The sequence below is a fragment of the Megascapheus bottae genome, chromosome X (assembly GCF_031878675.1).
Source record: "Megascapheus bottae isolate mThoBot1 chromosome X, mThoBot2.hap1, whole genome shotgun sequence".
Taxonomy (NCBI): Eukaryota; Metazoa; Chordata; class Mammalia; order Rodentia; family Geomyidae; genus Megascapheus; species Megascapheus bottae.
Genome location: NC_143547.1, coordinates 33,922,877 through 33,945,045, shown reverse-complemented (window position 1 = coordinate 33,945,045; position 22,169 = coordinate 33,922,877). Strand labels below are relative to the sequence as shown.

At 39.1% G+C, this 22,169-nt stretch overlaps 1 long non-coding RNA gene across 3 annotated transcripts; it reads left to right on the top strand.

Moving 5' to 3' along the window:
- Positions 1-434: 434 nt before the first annotated feature.
- On the top strand, positions 435-21,327 carry LOC150040804 (uncharacterized). Of its 3 annotated transcripts, none has more exons than XR_016533863.1 (6): positions 435-453; positions 5,351-5,436; positions 5,916-6,024; positions 8,868-8,919; positions 20,581-20,666; positions 21,218-21,327. It is a non-coding gene; the product is annotated as an uncharacterized LOC150040804 (long non-coding RNA). The 3 variants fall into 3 exon arrangements; XR_016533862.1 differs by lacking the exon at positions 435-453 and adding an exon at positions 1,410-1,454; XR_016533864.1 differs by lacking the exons at positions 435-453; positions 5,351-5,436; positions 5,916-6,024; positions 8,868-8,919 and adding an exon at positions 18,780-18,878.
- Positions 21,328-22,169: the final 842 nt, after the last annotated feature.

Here is a 22,169-nt window from a genome sequence, read left to right as displayed (position 1 = left end):
AGAAATAATGAATGGGGGTAGCACTCCAAAAGTAACACTTGAAAAATCATTTTGTCACAGTGAGAGTTTTCAGAAACATCCCTTCATAGTGGCAAGCTGGGTCTGTTTTGTGAACTTCCTGAAAATGGAAGAGGTTGAGTAGGAGCAGAGAAAGATGCTGTGCACATCTGTCTCAGTCATAGGAGATCTAGAAGTGTTATTGTACACTTGGGGGAAAAGCTAAAGGTCTATGGGTGCTCGACTCAGTGGATGTGGACATTCTAGTCATCATGCTAAATTATGGCTGTGCATGCTTAGCCCAGGGCGTGTTCCACATTGCGCATGTGTAGGCTCTATGTCATCCCACGCCACAAATGCCCTTTATTACGCATGCGTTTGAGTATTGCAGCTGTCACAGGGAACTGGCCAGTTTACTAGTGCTGGGTTCTCCATAGCTTTGATCTAGATGTTCAGGTAAGGCCTCAGAGCAGTCCTGGCTGCTCTTTAAGTAAATGTGACTACGTGTGTGTGTGTGGGGGGGGGGGAATCAGAGGGCTCCGGTAGGGTGTGGAGTGTGGCCCCTGGCCATACAGGTGGAGAACCCTCGAGGTCCCTCACCTTTCCTTGGAAGGTGACACTATCACCTGGCCTTTGTGGTGGTGGTGCGGCCTGGACAAAGTGAGGAGGTCGTAGGGTGGGCAGTGCAAGGGGGGAGGACACCTGATCCACGGGGACGGGCTGGACCTGGTCAGCGGCACTGGGTCTGGGTGGACGGGGAGGGTCCACTGCTCTGTGAATCCACTTCTGCACTCATGGAAATTGGAGGCCGGAGGCTCCCGCCTGCTACAGCAGCTCCTTGGTGGGCTGAGGATGGAAGGATCTGGTGTTGTCTCCATGCTGTGGTGAGGTGTCCACAAGGGACAGGAGGGAGGAGTGGAGGGGGGATGAGGCTTTGGGGTGTGTAGAAGCGCTCATTGAATGTTGGGGTGCGGGATCTCTAATATCCAGAGTACAGGGGTCCAAGTCTTCTTGACCATGGGGGTTGGGGCTGGTGGGGATGAGGGGATGGTCATGAAAATACTTGCCGACCTGGAGATGCCTGGATCTGTTCAACACCTAGTCAGACCCAGAAGAGAGGAAGGGGCTCCCACTCTCAAATTTTACTGTGGGAAATGAGTAGTAGTAAATGATTGGTGTTCATGGACAGAGCAGAAGTATTCTGTCTCTGGGGCCACTTTTGTGTAAGGCCATTGCAGTGGGTTGGGAGAGCAAGGAATAATGTGTCAGAGAGAGACCAGTATTTAACCATTACTGTGTCTGAGAGGGTTTGTTCTTGGAGACCACAGGGCAGATGGTAAAATCTTCCGTGAACATCTTCATGGAGGGCAAAGTAAGGAATTATTACATTCCAGGCAATCTTCACTCAGTGGGATTAGTTCATCAGGAAGTCATGGCCGGAGTGGGAAGAAATGGAGGTAACACTTCTCTTTGAATCATCCTGTCCCCTATGCGGCTAGCAGTACCAAAAGATAGATTGCACCCTGGTGTCAGACGCTCATGACTGCAATCTTAAGTACTCAGGATCTGAAGACCTCGTTTTGAAACCAGCCTGGGTAGGAAAGTCCGTGAAACTTTTATCTCCAACAATCTCCAAGTAGAACTGTGGCTCAAGCATTATTAGATTGCCAGACTTAAGCAAGAGCCCCCAGTCTCTGCTTTCAAGCTCTACTGCATGGACAGTAAAAGAGGGGCTGCAATGACTACTGGGGTCTCTGAGATTGTAAGGAATGCCTTTGAGGTCAACCTAGGGTAAGGTGGTGTTGGTGGGGTTAGTGAACGGTAAGATGGTAAGATGAGCTTTTGCTGTTGTGCTGGGGACACTTACTGAGCCCCAGCTGTCGATACCTGTGATGCAACAAGGAGAGCAAACTGCAGGAAGCAAATAGGATGTACTGGGTCACTTTTTAGGAAAATGGATGGGATTTAGGATCTGTTCTGCACTAGTTAGGGTGGTTGAGTCATAAGATGGTAGAGATTTCCATTACTATGTGAATCAACAACCCTAGGCTTTGAGCAGTAATAAAACCTGTGCAGGTGCCTTCACTTTGCCCAGGAGGCCAAGAGTAGAATGATCACATTTTTAGGAGAACCTCGGCAGGAAAGTTAGCAAGACTCTATCATGAAAACAATAAGCAAAGATTTATCAGTAAATCAAAAGGTATGTGTCCATTTGCATTTTCTTATTTGCCTTGATTTATATTTGTCTCCATAGATTTGAATGTATTGAACATAAATTACTCCTGTTAGCATCTATGAGCCTGCTATGTTTACCCTCCAAATTCAGATTGAAGCTTACTTGCCAATGTTATAGTGTCAGGAGAAACACTTTTAGAAAGTAGGTACACGAGAGATTTGCCTTTCTAAGTGAAATTACCAACCTTATAAAAGGGCCGGATAAAGTAGAGAATTCCTTTTCCCCTTTTTCCCTTTTATCTCTCTACCACAAGAAAACACAACAGAGGAAATTTTGGTCAGGTGCTTAGGGTGATTTCAGAAAACTGAGTACAAGGGGTGCAAGGGAAAGTGCATGCGTGTGTGTGCATATATCTGTGTATTGGAAATATATTTTGATTCTGGTGGCAGTATGACTATATACTTATTAAACTTCTTAACTTTCATTTTCAAAGGTGTCATTTTTGTGCATGTAAATTGTACTTCAATGTGTCCGTTATTTTATTTAAAAAATGCAAAATGTAGGGAGTAGAGTCAGGTAAAGGCAGTTCAGTGAACTTTAATATACTGAGGGGATAAAAAGCTTAACAAGCACTAGCATGATGACAATGTTAAAAATTTGTTAAACTTGCTAAAATGTATTAAACACATCATTTTCACTAAATCTTTTATTAGGACCTTTGTAGAATGTAGAAAAAACATATATAAGTTCGTTAGAGCCCTTCATTATAACTATCTATTGCAGGAAACATTTATGATCAGAAATAGCTACAGATGCTACAGTTAAATTGTGCTTTATGAGTTCTCTATATCACAACGGTGCAATTACTTCTGATTGAAGATACTGGGGGAGAACTTCAACCAGGAGGTGGCATTTCAATTGAACTATATGTTCCAGTTGTTGACAAATTTCTTACATACTTATAAGTGTCTCTTTTCATGAGGCAATTTCCCAGGGCTTTTCCATATGACTTTGTAAATATGTAAGGTATTTAGAGACTTTATGTGTATTTGAAATTTTCAGCGTACTTCTGAGTACTCTTAAAGCTTTCCTTTTCTAAAGGGGGAAAAAAAGACAACAGCAAAAACTGGAGTAATAATATGGCTTAAGTGGTAGAATATCCACCTAGCAAAAAGGAGATTGAAAGTTCAAATTCCAGGCCAGAAAAATAATCTATGTCCTGATAGTCGGGGCAGCCTGGTACTGCACAAGGAAGAATGGAGGATCTTTTCCTTCCAAGAAGCCACATATGTGGTAAAGGGGCCTAACTAAAGGGAATGTAATCAAAGTAGTGCTCATTCCACATTGACATTTCTTTCTTGCTGCTGTTTTCCTTCATGTCTCCATGATAGCACACCAAATATTACTGATGAAATCAGAGGTCCTTATCTGTAAAGGTTGTAAAGAAAATGTTATAAATAATTGAGTTACAGGTAAAATTAGCTTGTCAAAATATTTAAGCAAGAGAAACTGGACCAAGTCAAAAGATGTTTGCTATTGTGAGCCTCTGCTAGGAGAGTCCTAAGTGTGCACTAATTATTACAAATGAGGGAAACCATTGAGCCTATGTTCCTTTGGGACTGGCTTACTTCATTTAATATAATTTTTTCTAAGTCACAATAGCTCAAAAGCTATGCACATAAGGTCATACAGGATGAGTCTAAACAAAATGAATTCTAGGTTAATGAAACAAGAGGTTTATCTTTGTAATTGTTGTTCTTAATGTGCTATGTGAATTTATTTCTTTTTTCTTTTTTTTCCACGTATGTTTGATCTCATGAGGTTACTGTATCTGAATTTCTGTACTGGTATACCGTATATACACTTATTTGTTTATTTGAAATAGGGAAGGGAAGGGGAAAACAAGATGACTGGGAGGGGAGGGGGGAAGAGAATGAGGACAAAAACATGAGAAGGGGTATCAAGTTTCTAGAAGTAATGTATCCACTACCTGACAATGTAACTGTAACACATTACCTCTACACATTACCTCAACAATAAAATACAATAATTTTTTATAAAATAAGGAACACCCATTAAAGCAATGACTTTTAATTGAAAAGCTATTAAAAGTATCCATGGAAAAATATTTACTAAGCAAATTAGGAAAATAAGCTATAAATCCTAAAGAACTTAATTGAGTACTCATTTGCATATATATGTACACCCACACAAGTAGAATAGAGGAAATTACCTAAAGTTTAGCAACATATATAAGCAATAATATTACTGTTAAGTTTTAATTTCATCTCTGAAATCTCTTCTTATTATTCCAGGTAATCTAGATTCCATAATGATGACAGTTATTAGTATAAACAACTACCAATTAAAGCATACCTAAGGAGAATAGTACACCAAATATGTTTGGACAGTTAGGAGTATAATGTGGGAATGTATTACTATGTTATATGTTATTTATACTTTATAATTTTAGGGATGTGATTCTTTGTTCAATCTCCATACATTTGCGTGAGGCTTTTGGCCATAGTCATCCTCCTTTACCCATTCCATTGGCACTCTCACCTCTTATTAGTGCTAATACTTCAGGCAGGGATTAACACTCCTTCCTAATATTCATTTTTGTGAAGGTTCATGTTAATTATTCAAAGTGAATTCAGCATGCCATTTTACACAAGTGTGTATTGTATTTTAATCAGGTTGTATGTGGTTATGTACATATTTAACTTTTAGTTCTAGCATCCACACATGAGAGAAAAGGTTACCTCTATCATTTAGTTTAATATGATGATCACCAGATGTTGAGATTGGTTTGGGGAACAAAAAAAAGGATGAAGGAGAGGGACATAAAGGGTAAATATAATCAAGGTATATTTCATGTGTGAATGGATATGAATTCTCTGGGGAGAACTCATTGATATTAACAAAAACATAAAAAATTTTAAAAGATATTTGCTGTGTGACTTATGGATATTTTGTGCCTATTTGAAATGAGTTTACCTTTCCATATATGTATGTGTTTCATTGGAAAGCGTGCATGTTTTAAAATTGCTCCATGACGTATTGTTGTTAATATACCTCCACAATTTATAAAATTTTCAAGCCAGCCTTTCACCAAAGAATTAGCCAAATATTGTTGTCCATGAGATTCATTCTCCTAATACCATTGTCATATTTCAGAGTAAAGTATGGGTCGTATAAAGAAAGCTAAACGCAGAAGACTTAGAGTTCGTCAAATACCTTATGATAAGACCAGAGCTGAGATGGTGAGTATCTTAGCACTGCAGAACTTTAATCTAGGTATTGATGTTTAAATATCATCTTGCATAGTTGTAGGTATGAATGTGTAGAAGTGCAACGCTAGTGCTAATGAGCCTAGAAGATGATATTCTGGTGGTGCTTTTGAATAGAAGTTTTCCAGAGGTACATTCTATGATGCCCTGTCATGGAATTATACAAGAGTTTGCAGCTACTGATATTAGTGTAGATGAAAATACCTGCAAATTCCTTGTGACCTACTATTGGGAGTAGCATGTCTTAAAGTAGAGTAATGTTCCTATGAACACACATACATGCACACATGCTGATGTTTAAAAATTTTCAACTTACATGGGATTAGATGTACCTACTTGTTATTGGTAGATATTACATATCTGTCATATATAAAGTGCTTAGGTATATGACATACATATATTTTTATGTTATTGATGTGCATTATTAAAACTATATATGCTCACATTCCTAGGCTCAGCGAGTTACTGAGGAAAACACTCAACAAATGAATCCAGTGAGTGAGCTTTCCAATATTATGTCTAAGATGAAGATGAAAGATGAAGGAGAATGCGAGATTCCAGGTAAATCCGGAGAAAAATGATTACTTGAGAAAAAGGGGTTTGCATTCTGATTTGAGGAATACAAGGAAGATGAACAAATAGCATGTTAGGTGAGCGTCTGGAATGCTACTGAAAAATTGACTGGATTGTAAATGTGGCTACCATTTTATGCCAGTTAGTGTATCATGTAATAATGCAAGTGCAGTTTTCCTCAAGATTTATTTAATGTGTTTTGTAAACACAGTTCTTGTTGGAACACAGCGGTAACAAGGTCTGGTAACTGGGGAATTCTGTTTAATTTTTCAATGTACACAACATAAAGAGCTAAGTTCATTTAATTAGAATGTTATTTGGGGGTCTATGTAATGTTTGCATTAACATTAATAGCCCAAATTTTCAGTTTTACACCAACCTAACTTGTTGTTTAGATGTGAAAACTATCCAATAAATGTTTGAACTGAGACTCAGGCATCATGCCTTAAAAAGAAGCAATAGACTGAAGAAGACAGATACATATTTCATCCCGTACTACTCTGGCCAGATTTTTGTTGTTAGAGATGGGGTCTCATGAACTTTTTATTGGAGCTTGCTGGGAACTGTGATCTTCCCTACATCAGCCTCCTGGGTAGTTAAAGTTTCAAGCCTAAACTACTAAGTAAGAATTTAGCAGGTAGCCGTTTTCATAAACCATTAAAGTGGATTTTTTTTTGCCAGTTCTGGGGCTTGAACTCAGGGCCTGTGCACTGTCCTTGAGCTTTCTTGAGACTAGCGTTCTACCACTTGAGCCACAGCACCACTTCTAGCTTTTACTGTGTATGGAATTGAATCCGGGCTTCATACATGTTTGGCAAGCACTCTGCCACTAGGCCACACTCCTGGGCTGTAAAGTGGATTTTGTTTTTATGGAACTAACTTCAGAGTTAAAAAAATCTAAAGGTAAATAATCCCACAAATTCTTCAATATACAGTATTTGCAAGGAAAATCTTTTGGTGCCACAGAAATGCATAAAGCAACCACTTCCTAGTGAAAAGTTTTCTAGAGTAACATTAACCACTCTATGAATTTCTTTTAGATTTGTCAGTCCTTGGGGTTGAACTCAAGACCTGAGCACTGTCCCTGGCCTTCTTTGGCTCAAGGGTACCAGTCTAGCACTTGAACCACAGCACCACTTCCATCTATTTCTATTTATGTAGCACCAAGGAATCAAATCCATGGCTTTGTGTATGCTAGGCAAGCACTCTACCACTAAGCCACATTCTCAGCTCTATTAATTTCTTTTAATCTCACTATCATCTTTATTCCCCCTATGAAAACATAATTTTCTTGGTATTTTTTTATTCTTTGCCAATACACTTGATTTCTTCACAGTACGTTGAGTGAAGCACATTTAGGGCTAAATACAACTTTATTTGTATAACACAGAGTTTACTTTGTATCATGTGAATCAGTAGCTGAGATTCAACAGGTTCCAAGCTTCTTCATTTAATGTAACAAACAGTTACACATAAAATATTCCTGGAATCCTCCCTAGGAAGCAAATTCAGATGTTATTGATAGTTAATGCTCACACATCACACCATGCAATGTGTGTCATTATATTGCGGTTTATCTTCAGGCTGTGTTCAAACACACAAGTTCCATAAATCAGGGAAATAAAAGTCTGGCCCCCAATACTGCAAATGTAGTTTTAAAATGCCTAAGTATTCATTAAAAAAGCAGTATTTTTCAAAATACTCTACTTTTGATATTGATGTAATGGAACCTGTATTTCAATTTTCAGAAGAATCAAAGAACTCTCACATTGATTTCATTTAGCTTTATCAGTTTTTAATAGTTCTTGGTTTCTTATATGCCCTCTTTGCACCTTGTTTACTTCCTGACTCTTTCCCCCTGTGTATACATACATACGTACATTTTTCCATTGTTTGCTCTTGAAGTGTTACATTTCAGTTTGTTTCATATATTATGATTCTATTCAACACACATTTAATTAACCTAACAATGAGAACATGCAGTAATTGAGGATAAAATCTTTCTTGTTATTTTTCTTATTTGCCTTGATAATTTCCTATATATGAACATTATCTGAACCAGAGTTCAGTTGTGTTTGCTGTATTACATTTACTGATCAGGAACAATTATTCTGCTTCAACATGGATCAGGTCCTTAGTTTTTCGAAGGCTATGTTGCTTTTGATGAGACAGGAATGTTGCATCAGTCCAGTTCTGAAAGCCAGTCACTAATTGGTCTGTTTCTTGTGTTTTAATACACTTTTCATTCTCCATTTATTTTCTCATGGTGATAAATATGGTTATTATAACAAAGAACAGAATGCTCAACTAAGTAGTTTGAAGGAAGTCTTGGGAAAGAGAGGAGGTGCTAATTTTAAAACTGAGCATTATTGTGTTCGTGCAGAGAATTTTTGATAGTATTCTCAAGCAATTTTTATTGATAACATTTATTACCACACTAGATAAAAGGCTTTTGTGGTCTGTGGTGATAAATATTTTTATTTGTGAATCATATCTTTAGACTTAAAACAACAAGTGTTAGTCAGGCGCCTTGGCTCATGCTGGTAATCTTAGCTACTCAGGTAGCTGAGATCTGAGGATTGAGGTTCAAAGCCAGACCAGGCACTAAAGTCAGTGAGACTCTTATCACCAATTAACCACTAGAAAACTAGAAGTGGCGCTGTTGCTCAAGGGGGAGGGTGGTAGCTTTGAGCTGAGGAGCTCAGGAACAATGCTCAGGTCCAGGGGTAGGGCAGCAGACTTGAGCTGAAAAGTTAAGGGGCAGTATCCAGGCCCAAAGTTCAAGCCCCACCACCACCAAAAATAAATATAACAAGTGTTTTACTTTTCAGGGTTTGACCTAGTTAAGGATCAGAAGGAGGAACCGATTCCTGAAGTCAGAGGGTGAGTACAGACCCTCTCTGTATAGGATGTATAGGAAGAGATTGTACCCAATCTAGTGCCTTTCTAGTGTCAGGAGCAAGCATGCCTACCATCATGAAGGTGAATCTGGGAATTTCTACCTTCTACCACAGTATTCTTTTATTCATGTAAGGTATCATTACTTCTATTTTTGGATCTGAAGTCACATATTTAGTTTCTCTGAAAGGTACTTCCAAATTCTAATTCCTGTCTTTGCTTAAGGTATAAACAGATTGAGCCAAACTCAAATTAAACTAGGAGATATGGGAATGATTCGTTTCTATTTTTAAGTATTTTCACATATCTATGAAAGGGACTGCTTTTCACGAATACACATTTGTAAAATACACTATACATTTTGATATGTCTTTGACAAAAATTGCTTAGAACTCTTGTGGTGGGACAGCTTCTTGGGCAAATTGGGTTGGTTTTTAAGTTGAATAGGCATTGTTCCATAGTAATTTATGCTGATAATGAAAATGAGGAATCATTATCTTGTTTAAAATCCCTATACAAATGTGAAGTGTCCATAGAAATATTTTCTACTTCCCTATATTAGAAATTTAAAAAGACAGCACTGTTGCTTGTATACACTTCACTTAAGTAATTCCACTTGTCACATTGCTTTTCTGTCTCATATTTAGAATATTATTTTATGTAAAATATCCAAATTGTTGTTAAAATGCTTTTTTATTTGTTTCATGAACAAACTTCTATAAAAGTATGTTCTATTCTACTTCTGTTCTAAATATTTCCATCAAATCAGCTCAAATAATCTTTCCTCAGGTTAATGAGTATGTTATATTTCCATATACATCTGGTGAGATTGTTGTTTTAAGGTACCGTGAAGGTATGTGAAAGTTCACCTTCACATTCTCTGAAATCCATTATCCATGTCATTTTTGTGTCTTTAACATCTTCTTGGTGAAGTTTTACTAACTAATATCCATAACTGCAATTTTTTTCTTACAGGTGAGGAGAAATCAAAGCAGTAACTAAATATAAGCTGCAATTGAGCCTTTCTGTCAAACCTTTCATTGAGAAATTACTTTTACAATAAACCTTTACTGTTTTCCACAACAAACTTTTGCAGTACATTATCAATTTTTATTTATAGGCTTTGATATTATTGAAAATTATAGCTTTTAAATTTCTACATAGTTATGAAAATCAAAGGATTTGAAGATATGTTTATTTGAACATTTTATTGAATATATTTCCTAGTTTGAGCATATTATCTCTAGGTTCCCCCTTTTTTATGATCTAACTATTGAAGTGATTGAGTTTGTGGAAAATAACAATTTGTTCCAGCTACTATAAATGTTCCTATTTGTTATTCACTTTCCCTAATTTAGTACTGGGTACAATTATTTTTTTGGTGGGTCATGGGGCTTGAACTCAACCTGGGCGCTGTCCCTGAGCTCTTCAGCTCAAGGCTACAACCCTACCCTTCAGCTAAGCCCCACTTCCTGTTTTCTAGAGGTTAATTGTAGATAAGAGTCTCAGATCCTTTTGTGTTTGGCCTGGCTTTGAACCTTGATCCTCAGATCTCAGTCTCCTGAGTAGCTAGGATTATAGGCATGAGCCACCTAGCCCAGCTCTGTATACAATTTTGAATAGATGAAAAGACAGTGGAATTCCTTTCTCTGTATATGGTAATGACTGGAATTCTCTTTCTTCCACAATGATATTTACCATTCTTTTTTGTTTTTTATTGTCGGGGTTACAGTTACATTTGTCAGGCATTAGGTATATTACTTATTGAACATTGGTATCTCCTCCCATATTTTTCTCCCTCTTTTCCTCCCATGCACCCTCCCAATCATCTTGTTTTTCCCCTTTCCCTTCCCTATTTCAAATAATCAATAAATGTTTATGTAAAGGCACCAAAGACACATACAGTAACAACATGAGATAAACCATAAGGGAAGGAAAAGAGAAGGTACAATTTCCCAGAGTAAAGGAGATTTGTTTTGATGCATGCTGAATTGCATCAGACAAATATGTTTGTCAAAAAACTATCAGGACACACAGATTTAATATATTTTTCTGATGCCTAAATGCTTAAAAGTTATGTACTGAATAAAGGTCCTTTCTAGAAAGGTGGCATCAGATGGCTTGCTTACATCACTGATATCTATCTATCTATCTATCTATCTATCTATCTATCTATCTACTATCTATCTATATAAAATGCCAGAGTGTTTTCCAAATTGATGCAAACCCCCTGACTTTTGTGGATCTGCTTTGACAAAGAACACCTGGTGGACGCTGGCACCTTCAGCTACAGATAGCTACCAGTTGTGAGACCAGTTCATCCATCTGTAAGTTGGGAAAATCGCATCACTGAAATATTCACCCAAGCAAAATTCCTTGATTATAGTATTTTAAGGTTTCATTCTAGACATGCCATGGACATGTCAGTTTTCTTACTTGCTGAATTTTGGTTCTTAATTAGGGTAGGAGAGATGAACAAGAGTAAGTGATATGTGGAAGGAAAGGTAAAGGGTGACATGGGAGCATAAAAGCATTGTTGAGGAGTTCAGACATAAGAAAGAGCGTGAGTCATGGTTGTGAAAAAAAAAAAAGACTATTCAAAAGCCAGGTGTTGATATTCAGGAGGCTGAGAGCTGAGGATCACAAGCCAGCTGGGGCATTAAAGTCAATGAGACTTATTTTCAATTAAGCCCCAGTACAGTCAAACATATAAATCTGTGGCTTAAGTAGACTAGCAATAGCCTTGAGGAATAAAGCTCAGGGTGCAGGTCCTGAGTTCAAGCCCAGGACTAGCACAAATCAAAGGTATTCAGGACAGGCTTCATTCAGAAAGTGATAGCCAAGGAGATGGAAAGAGAAGTGTGCAGATGTCTAGAGGAAAACACTCTTTGTAGAGCGAGGATCTATGTGCAAATGTATAGTGAGAAGATGACATGAATGAGGTCAGGGTGACAAAGGCCAAAGGAGAGGGCTGAAGACTGGCAAGATGGGGATCCTTAATTTCATGGGGTCCTTGCAGGCCTCCTAAGAATCTTGGCCTTGGTAGTGAGAAAGATAGAGTCACTGAGGAGCCTGAGAGATGAGTGCCCTGGTGCAATTTTACCATCGACTTTTGGATAATAATCTTTGGGAATCTCATGAAAATATGGGAAATGGGACATAAGGAGGATTTTTCAACAAATCCAGGGAAAAAAGAAAGGAGGAGGAGGGAGTGAGTAGAAATATGAAGAGAGAGAGAGGTAGACAGACAGACAGACAGAGACACATAGAGAAATAGAAATAGAAGGAGGGAGGATGGCCTCATGGATTGTGGGGGCCTCTGCCAAGGAGTCTGGATGTTCTTCAGGCAGAGGCAACCAACCTTACTCTTGAAATCATGCATTGACTTGTGAGAGTATGAGCATGTTCAGGAACATTCTGAAGTTCAGGCCATAGAGGAAGGCAGGGCAGAAGAGATGTAAGCAAGTGAGTCAGAGAACACTGTGGACAGAAGGTAGGGATATCAGATTGACTTGGGCATATCACATTTGCTCAGTTCAGTTCTCTCCATCCCATCTTTCCCTCTCCAACCTCAGGGCAGATGCATCTTGGAAAAGAGGCAGTTTTGAAGGTCAGGGCATCCCTTGAGATGCCACACCTCTTTCAGATGTCCTCTCTACTCCTCAGACCTTTTGGCCAAGGAAATGATCTGTTGTATAACTCTTAAAGCATTAAGACACATAAACTCTGCAATGCCACTTTTCCAGATTCAAATGACTTCTACTACACAGTGAAGGAGGTAGAGTCCAGGATGGACCTTGCCATCTTAAATTATACTGAAAGGACAGTGCTTGCTACAGAGGGTAGAGCACTGTTAACACAACCTGAGACAATGTAGCTGGCTTCAACCCAAGAGAATCAGGGGTCTTGGCATAACTCTGGCAGGACTGCTTCCTTTCATGCAGATCAAATTCTGGGTCTCTTTTCTGCATCACAGTCACTCAGCATTCTGAGAAGACCATCTTCATTGCAGATTGGAGACAGTCAGCTTTCTCCCTCCCTTCACTGTACTTATAGCCCCAGCATAATCAGCAGCAACAAATTTTGTTCCCAGAATTTGCTAAGTTGTCATTTCCATGTTGTTTTTGGGGTATTTTCATTCATTAATGCCAGCTCCTCCCTCCACCTACCTGAGAAAGGCCAAGTGGCTTCTTAACTCTAACAAACTTGATGTTATTATGCACCAGTCTCCAGGTGCCTGTATAAACACACAGCTGTCTTCAGGCATCAGGGACTTTTCTCTTGAAAAACAATGACACTGGCTTTAATGGCTCTAATGGCTCTTGCAATTCTACCTTGGGTAAACAAAGTGTTGAAACATATATCCAATTAAGCAGCAAAAAGCTAGAAGTATGGACCAGGAGTTTGGCCTAGTGGTAGAGTGCTTGCCTAGCATGCATGAAGACCTGGGTTCAATTCCTCGGCACCACATACATAGAAAAAAACCAGAAGTGGTGCTGAGGCTCAAGTGGTAGAGCTCTAACCTTGAGAAAGTCCAAGGACAGTGCTCAGGCCCTGAGCTTAAGCCCAGGACTGGCAAAAAAAAAGCTAGAAGTATGTCTCAAGTGGTAGAGTTCCCTTGTGGAGCAATAAAACGTAGGCAATTTTGGCACTGGTGGCTCATGCCACTCATCCTAGCTAATCAATAAGCTGAGATCTGAGGATCAGGGTTCAAAGCTAACCCGTCCAGGAAAATCCATGGAAGTCCTATCCCCAATTAGCCACCAAAAAGCTGGAAATGGAGCTGTGGCACAAGTGGAAGATGTTAGCTGAGAGAGAACGAGAGAGAGAGCAAAAGAGAGAGAGAGAGAGAGAGAGAGAGAGAGAGAGAGAGAGAGAGAGAGAGAGAGAGAGAGGACAAACCAAACAAACTCCTCTGGAACAGCACGTAGGCTTTAAATTCAAAATCCAGGACTTGCAGGAACAAGCAGAACAAATAAAAAAAAGTAAAACCCAGACAAGAATGTGAGGTCTTGAGTTCAAGCTTCATTTCTGTTTTAAAATTTAATCTTATTGTCAGGGTGATATACAGAGAAATTATAGTTACATATGTAAGGTAGTGAGTACATTTCTTCTCAAACATTGTTACCCTTTCCCATGTTTACCTCCCACTTTCCCTCGCCCCACCCCCTCCCAAGTTGTAAAGTTCAAAATCTCCCAAAGTTGTAAAGTTCATTTCCAACGTATTGTCTGATGAATAGCACTGTTACATTGGTTCACCCTTTGTCCTTTGTGTCATCATTTTTTATACCAGAAAATTTTATTATATATGACGAACTGTACTTTAACTAAATGAAAATACTAGATATACACTAATTGTTGCAAACAAGGGAAATGGGCCTATGTTTCTTTGGGTTTGGCTTACTTCACTTAATATGAATTTTTTCTAAGTCTCTCAATTTCATTACAAATGTGGTGATGTCATTCTTTGTGATGGCAGCATAGAATTCCATTGTGTATAAATGCCACATTTTCTTGATCCATTCATCGACTGAGGGGCATCTGGACTGGGTCTATAGTGCTGCAATGAACATGGTTGTGGTAGTAGGTTTAATATGGCCTTGTTTGTAGCCATTTGGTCTAAAATCCCAGAAATGAGACTGCTGGGTCATAGGGGAGCTCTGTGTTTAGTCTTTTGAGGAAACTCCATACTGTTAAGCACCATTTCTACTACAAAATAAACTGACACAGACTTTTTGCTGAAATAAATGTAGACAACACAGAAACGTTCAGAGAAGAAAGTAGAAGCCATATTTCTTTGTCTCCTGTGTACTACAGGTACTTATGGCTAACAGTGACAGTGTGGACAGTCTCCCTCCCACAGTGTGCCCTACAACATGGTACACAGTCTCCAGCCAGAAGGCCTAGGATTCTTGGTCACAATGACCCAGGGAAACCTCTGCATGAAAGACAGGACATCTTTGAAGGCTTCTCAAGAAATGGATGTGAGAAGACTATTTTTACGAAGGACACATTGGGCATGGGTCTAACAACATAAAAGCACCTAGGGAGGCAATAGCAGAATTTAGTTCTCCTGGATCAATGTGTCATTCGTAAGACTCGGTGCTCATTGGTTCCTAGCATATGATATTCACATCAGCTTGTATCTCCCAGTTTAACATTTTTACATGCAAAAAAATCCCCTGATGAAATGTGCTTGTATTTGAACACTGTGACAAAATGGTGAATTGTATTTTTTAATCATTTTAAGAATACTTTTCTTGTGCTGGTACTGGGACTTGAACTTAGGGTCTTGGTGGCTGCCCTTTAGCTTTTTTCTCTAGGCTGCTTCTCAACCACTTGAGTCAAAATCCTCATGGGGCTTGAACTCAGCCTGGGCCACATCCCTGAGCTCTTCAGCTCAAGGCCTTACCCTTGAGCCAAGCCCCACTTCCTGTTTTCTGGAGCTTAATTGGAGATAAGAATCTCAGGTACTTTTGTGCCTGGGCTGGCTTTGAACCTTGATTCTCAGATCTCAGCCTCCTGAGTAGCTAGGATTACAGGCGTGAGCCACAACGACTGGCTCTTCAGACCTATTCTTGAATGACTTAGAGGCGTGTGCCACTGTAGTTGGATATTTCAAAATATTTTAACAATAAGTAGCATAGGTGATGTAAAGTATATGACTCTAACAATACCAAATTCATGTCATTTTTGCTGTCAATAGACATAAACATAATGTTAATGCATATGATAAAAGACAAATAACTTAGATGATCATAAAGTTTGGTTTCATGTCTAGATTTTCCATAAATAAAGTATTAGGAAACATTGCCAGAGAACTGAAATTAACATGACCATATTTTGGATGTCTCTGGTCCAGGATCAGGTCAGGCACTTATGTGACCTGCCTGATATGTCAATGTCTTTACCATTCAGAGCACCATTAGACTTGTAGTGACTGTGATCCCACAGTGATGTCTTGGTGTCAACAGACACAATTCAGCCATTGAATGCCCATATTATAATGATGCCCATGATTGCCCACAGGAGCCTCTCATGTCCCAGAGAGGGAAGGCCTAAGATCACAGGAGAAGTATTTTTGTCACTTTTAGGGCTTGAACTCTGGGCCTGGACGTTGTCCCTGAGCTCTTCGGCTAAAGGCTACCACCCTACTCTTTGAGCCACAGCACCACTTCTGGTTTTCTGGTGATTAATTGGAGATAAGTGTCTCATGGACTTTCATGCCCAGGCTGGCTTGGAACCGTTATCTTCAGATCTCAGCCTCCTGAGTAGCTAAAAAACACTCATTCCTAATGTGATCATAGCTAGCATTAGCCCCAGGCCTGGGAGTTTCTTGGAATAAGCCTTTCTGCATCTGGACATGGGAAAAGCCTAGGGTGGGATCTGCTCATTCTTCCTGGAAAGCTCAGTTTTTGGTCAGTGTTGGCCAAGGAAATAATTAGAAATGGTCTGCAATCCTCCATTTTTCTTTTGCTACTCTGAACTCATTTTCATGCTTAAGGAAAAAACAGTTCTCATAGTTTCCCTGTCCTAAAAGTTTGCATTGAGGCAGGTTCCAGTGGCTGATGCCAGTTAACGTAGGTACTCAGGAGTCTCACATTTAAGGATTGTGCTGCAAAACCAGCCTGGGCAGAAAACTCCATGTGACTCAACTCCCAATCAATTATGAAGATGCCAGAAGTAGAGTTGTAGCTCAAGTGGTAGAGCATGAGCTTGGAGCCATTAAAGCCCAGAGACAGTGCTTGGGTCCTGAGTTCAATCCTCAGGACTCATACACACACACAAGTTTTTGCTATACTAATACACACATACACACATGTAATGCTCTCACTTTGCATTATGCCACATGGACAAGTAAATCAAAATTTAGCTAGTCCAAAGGCACACTTCTGGATGCTAAAGGGTTTGCAGACAGTTGCAAAATAGCCTGGACTTTTAAGAATAGGGTATTAATCCAAAGCCAGACACAATTTAAAATCTATGTGCATGCTGACACACTCTCTCTCCAGGCCTGTGTACCAGGTGTAGAATCCCTTGTTGATATAAGATGTACCAGATCTCCTGGGCTAGAAAACATGTAACAAGCGGGTGTTTCAGAGAAGGGGTAATAGAAAATCTTCATAGTTCTCAGGGGTTGGATAACTGTGGGTTATGTAGCTTATCAATCCCTCATCATTGATATGCTTTGCAAAGGCAGGCCCAGCTCCTGCATGGCTAAGTATCCTCCCTTGTTCAATGGACATTATTATACCCCAGTATGCCAGGGATACTCATGAGAGGTCAGATTTGAACTATGAGGAGGTTGAGTGGGTCAGAATCATTAGGGAAGAACTGACTAGGGATGAGTAACAATGAACAGATATCTGAAAAGTGCTCAGGGCAGCTGATCAGGTGGAACTAAAACCCATGGGCCATGATGAGGTTGTCTCTACAGATTGCATTTGTTTAGCCACTGCTGTCTCTGTTCCCGGTTCATCGGGAGCCTCAATATAAGCTCAGTGAATTTACACACCATTAGTTACTGTGACCTTAATACCAGGCAGTGAGTCACATGATCTGAGCGGATTTTGAGTATAGGAGATTGTGTATTCTCACCACTTTTTATTCATTCTAATGAGTTGTTCTATAGTGTTAGAAAATCCTGTTTATATCAACCTAAACTTGCTGAAGTTCTGGTAAACCCCAATATGTATAGTTTAACATAAATCCCACATATGGTACTATGTGTAATAGCTAAAATCTATAAAGTAAACATCAATTGAAAAGTCTTTTATAAATTATTTTATATTTAATTCATGGAATTTTATACCCCTTTGAAATAGATTAATATGAACCTCTCACATAGCAGACAATAAAATTATACAGTTATTTAAAAGACAGGAATTTTTCACACAAGTCTCCCATCCATAAGATAATGGCCTGTCTTGATAGTTTTGGTCATTCACAGAAATCATGGAAAGCATCTTTACAATATAGCCTTAAGTATACTTCATCAGAACATCAATTATACTACCATTTCCCTTAATTTAATAGTGTTTCATTATGGTTAACAAGTGCATAATCTCTGACCCTGTTCCCCATGGAGAAGTCTTCCTTTCTCTTCTTATCTATCTCAGGAGAAGTAGCATTACTTGATGTTTTAACTGCAAATAGCTAAAAGTAATCAGCATAGGATGAAATCAGTCAAGGTTGGACATCTCAAAGGAAGCTATCAAAAGCTAACAATTCATTCAAAAATTGAAGTTCAATATCAGAATATAAAAGGGGAAGGTGAGTTCCCAGCAACCATACTTCATGCATATTGCTCTACTCTGCACAGGTAGGTCACAGATTTTAATATACAGTAAAGGACTCCAAGATACATGAAAGCTATCAGTAGTGAATATTTTTATACATGAGGAGTGGGCAAACTCCTAGACTGCATGACAGGAAAGCCAGAAGGGAGGAGGGAAGGATTGTAGTAACACTCCAAAAGTTTAAAAAAAATTGTTTTGTCACAGTGTGTTTTCAGACCTATCCCTCCCCAGGGGACAAGCTGGGCCTGTTTTCTAAACTTCCTGCAAATGGGTTGGAGCAGAGGAAAGTGGTGCGCATGACCATTTTCTGGAAGTTCTGGAAGTTTCCATTGTGCACTCAAGTTGAAAAGGAGCTTTAAGGACCATAGGTCCTTGACTCTGTGAGGATGGCTATTTGTAGGCATTATGATGATATGTAGGCCCAGCCGTGTGTGTGTGTGTGTGTGTGTGTGTGTGTGTGTGCGCGCGCGCGCGCGCACACAGTCTGTGTTCCTCATTGCGCATGCGCATCGTGCACTTTTCCCAGCTCACCCTGCATGTGTTCCTTACTGCGCATGTGTTCAAACAAGCCTTAGCAATTGAATCCGTTAGCGAGGAGGTGGTGCTTGTCCTCATTCTTCGTTCTCTTTTCGTCAAAAAGTCTAGGTAAGTCTCTACTTTCAAGAAAATGTGACTGAGTGTGGTGAGGGTCCAGAGGGCTTAGGGTCCATGTCCTAATAGGTAGATGAGTCTTGAAGTTGTTGTATTTTACTTAACAAGTTCCATTGTTACCTGCGCCTTTGTCATGGTGATTGGGCCTAGACAAAATGAGGTGGCAATATCATGCAGTGAGCAGTAGAAAAAACAGGACGTTGATGGCTCACTCTTATAATGTTAAATACTTGATAGTCAAAGAGCTGAAGGATCTTGTTTCTGGGGCACCTTTGGAGTATGGTGAGGACAGTGCAGTGAGGGAAGAAGGAGTAATAGGAGAAGACCAGGATTTTGGCCTCACTGAGCCTGGGAGAGATTTGTCTGTGTTTGCAACTGACAGATGCTGGAAAGTTCTATAGACATTGGAACTGAGGGCAGATTCTGGGTGAGGAAAGTGCCTGGTGACCTTGACTCAGGGAAAGCTGCTTAGCCAGAAGTGAGTTCAGGAGTAGAGGAAAAGTACTTAAAGGGAAATTATACTAAAAGATAGATGACAGCTTGGTGTCAGTGGCTTATAGCTATAAATAATCCTAATTACTAAGGAGGATCAATGTTGGAAGGCTGGTTTGGGGAGGAAAGTCCATGGAAGTTTTCTCTCCAGAAAGCCACAAGTGGAGCTGTGGCTTAAGTGTCATAGCACCATCCTTGATCAAAAATTTAAGGTACACAGCCAGACCTTTTGTTCAAGTCCCAGTACAGGCACACACAAAAAGTGGGACTACAATGGCTTCTTTAGAGGCACAGACTGTAAACCATGCTTTTTGAAGCCACTCTAGAGTATGATGATGTTAGTAGTAGGGTTAATAGCAAGTAGGATGACCTTTTGGAGTTGTACAGGAGATAATCACTGAGCCCCACCCAAGTGGGGATATCTATGACACAATAGCAAGAGCCAGCCACAGAAAGCTAGGGGGATGGTGTGGGGAAGATAGTGAAAAAAATGCCTGAATTCCGAATCTGTTTAGCCCCAGGCTGGGTTAGTGGTGAAGGGGGTGGGAGAGATTCCCACTGCTGTGTGAGTCAATTCCCATAGGCCTTGAGCAGTAATATAAATCATGTACGTAGCTGTACTCATACCTGCCTAGGCTAAGTGTAGAAGGACCATGTTTTGAGTACCTGGAAGGAGAGTTGGCCATACTATGTCTCAGAAACAGAAGTAGAATTCCTGATGGGCTGGAGATTTTAAAGCTATCTGTTTTACATTGTGACTACATGATTGCAAAGCAAAATTCATTAATTAAATCAAAGGTCCTTACCTGTCAAGGGTATAAGAAAATTTTACACATAATTAACTTTCAGGTAAAATTGGATTGTCAACATCTTTAGGCAAGAGAAAGTAGAACAAAGCAAAAGATGTTTTGTCATAAGAATTAAGAGTAATTTTTTGTTTTTACTCAGGGACATTGCTCAGGCTGAGTTCATGCCCCACAACCTACAACAAAAAAAGAACTAAGAGTATTTCTTATTTGACACTAGTTTATTTCACCACATATGTATATGTTTTGATTGGAAAGTGAGCATATTAAAAATTGCTATATGAAATATTATTGTACCTTCACAGCTTATAAAATTTGAAAGTTGGTCTTTCATCACAGAAGTAGTCAAATATAACTGTCATGGGGTGAATTTTCCTAATATCAATATCATATTTCAGATTGAAAAATGGGAAAGAGAAAGAAATCGAAACATAAAAGGAGGAGACACCATCGATCAACTCGCCATCGGAAAAGAGCTAAGGAGGTAAATCATCTAGCACTGAGTCACTGGAACTGATCTTTAAATGTAAACTAGAACCTACTAAGGGAAAAAAAGTACAGAAGGGCAATGCTAATGAATAACATTTGATTCTAATGATCTTGGAGGGTAATATTCTGGTGATGCCTGAATGCTTATGCTCATCTATTTACCAGAAATATGTCTAATGACTACCCTGTTGTGCTTTCATACAAGGGTTGGCATGCCCTGATCTTAGCATACATGAAAATCCCTGCAAAGACTTTGAGAACTACTTTTGTGGAGCAGTTTGGCTGGGAAGAGAGTATATTACTATGAACATATACATACATATATACAAATTGATATATGGTTAGTTATAGATATGCTGGTGTTCAAAAGGTTTTCAACTTATGATTAGATTTACATATGTGCTATTTGTGGATAGTACATGTTTATGATATATAAATGCAAATATTCATGACATATATGTGTTTGTTATGTTATGTATATGTGTGTGTATGAGTGTTATGTTATATTGATGGCATTAATAAAACTGCACGTGCTCACACTCCTAGGCTCAGCAAGCCACTGACGAGAAAGAGAAACCATTTAGTCCACTGGCTGAGCTCTACAACCTTATGTGTAAGACAGAAATGGAAGAGGATGACAGTTGGGACAGTTCAGGTCCAGGTGAATACAGGGGAAGAATACATGCTGGGGAAAAGGGGTATGCATCCTGATTTGTGAACTGTAAGGAAGATAAGCAAATAACATGTTAGAAAATTGACTGGAGAATGGAGGTAGCTTCCATTTTATGCCAGCTTCTCTCTCATATCATAATGCATTGCTGTATTTTTTCCAAGATGTATTTAATGTGTTGTAAAAATGCAGTTCTTATCTCAGCACTATGTTATCCAATACCAGGAAACTAGAGAACTTCATTTAATATGTCACTGTACACAACATGTAAAGTTAAACTTGGCTTCATTAAAATAGTGTTTTAGTTTTCCTAATAATTTCATTAAAAGTGAAACCCTAAACTTTGGAGGTCTAAGCCAAAATAGCTTGCAGTTAAAAAGAAGCCTGGTTACATATTCGTGTGGAATCCATTTAATAAATATCTGAACTGAGACTTAGGTTATTGCAAAAAACAATAGACTAATGGAGATAGATGCATACATTATTCTAAATTTTGTGTTCTTCCTACCATGTATATTTGACAGTGACTTAAATGAATTTCTTAAAATGCTTATAAATCAGTGATGTGCAATGTTAATTAAAACTGTATGGCACAAGGTACACTTAAATCAATGGAAGATTATAGAACTATTCAAAAATTTTGCTTAGTATTTGTTTTCCATTACTTCTGTGGATTCACATTTTTTTGGTCAGAGTAATATATAGAGGGGTTACAGTTACATTCGCCAGATAGTAAGTGCATTACTTCTCCCACACTGATAACTCATCTCATGTTTTTGTCCCCATTTCCCTTCCCCACCCCTCCCAATCATCTTGTTTCCCCCTTCC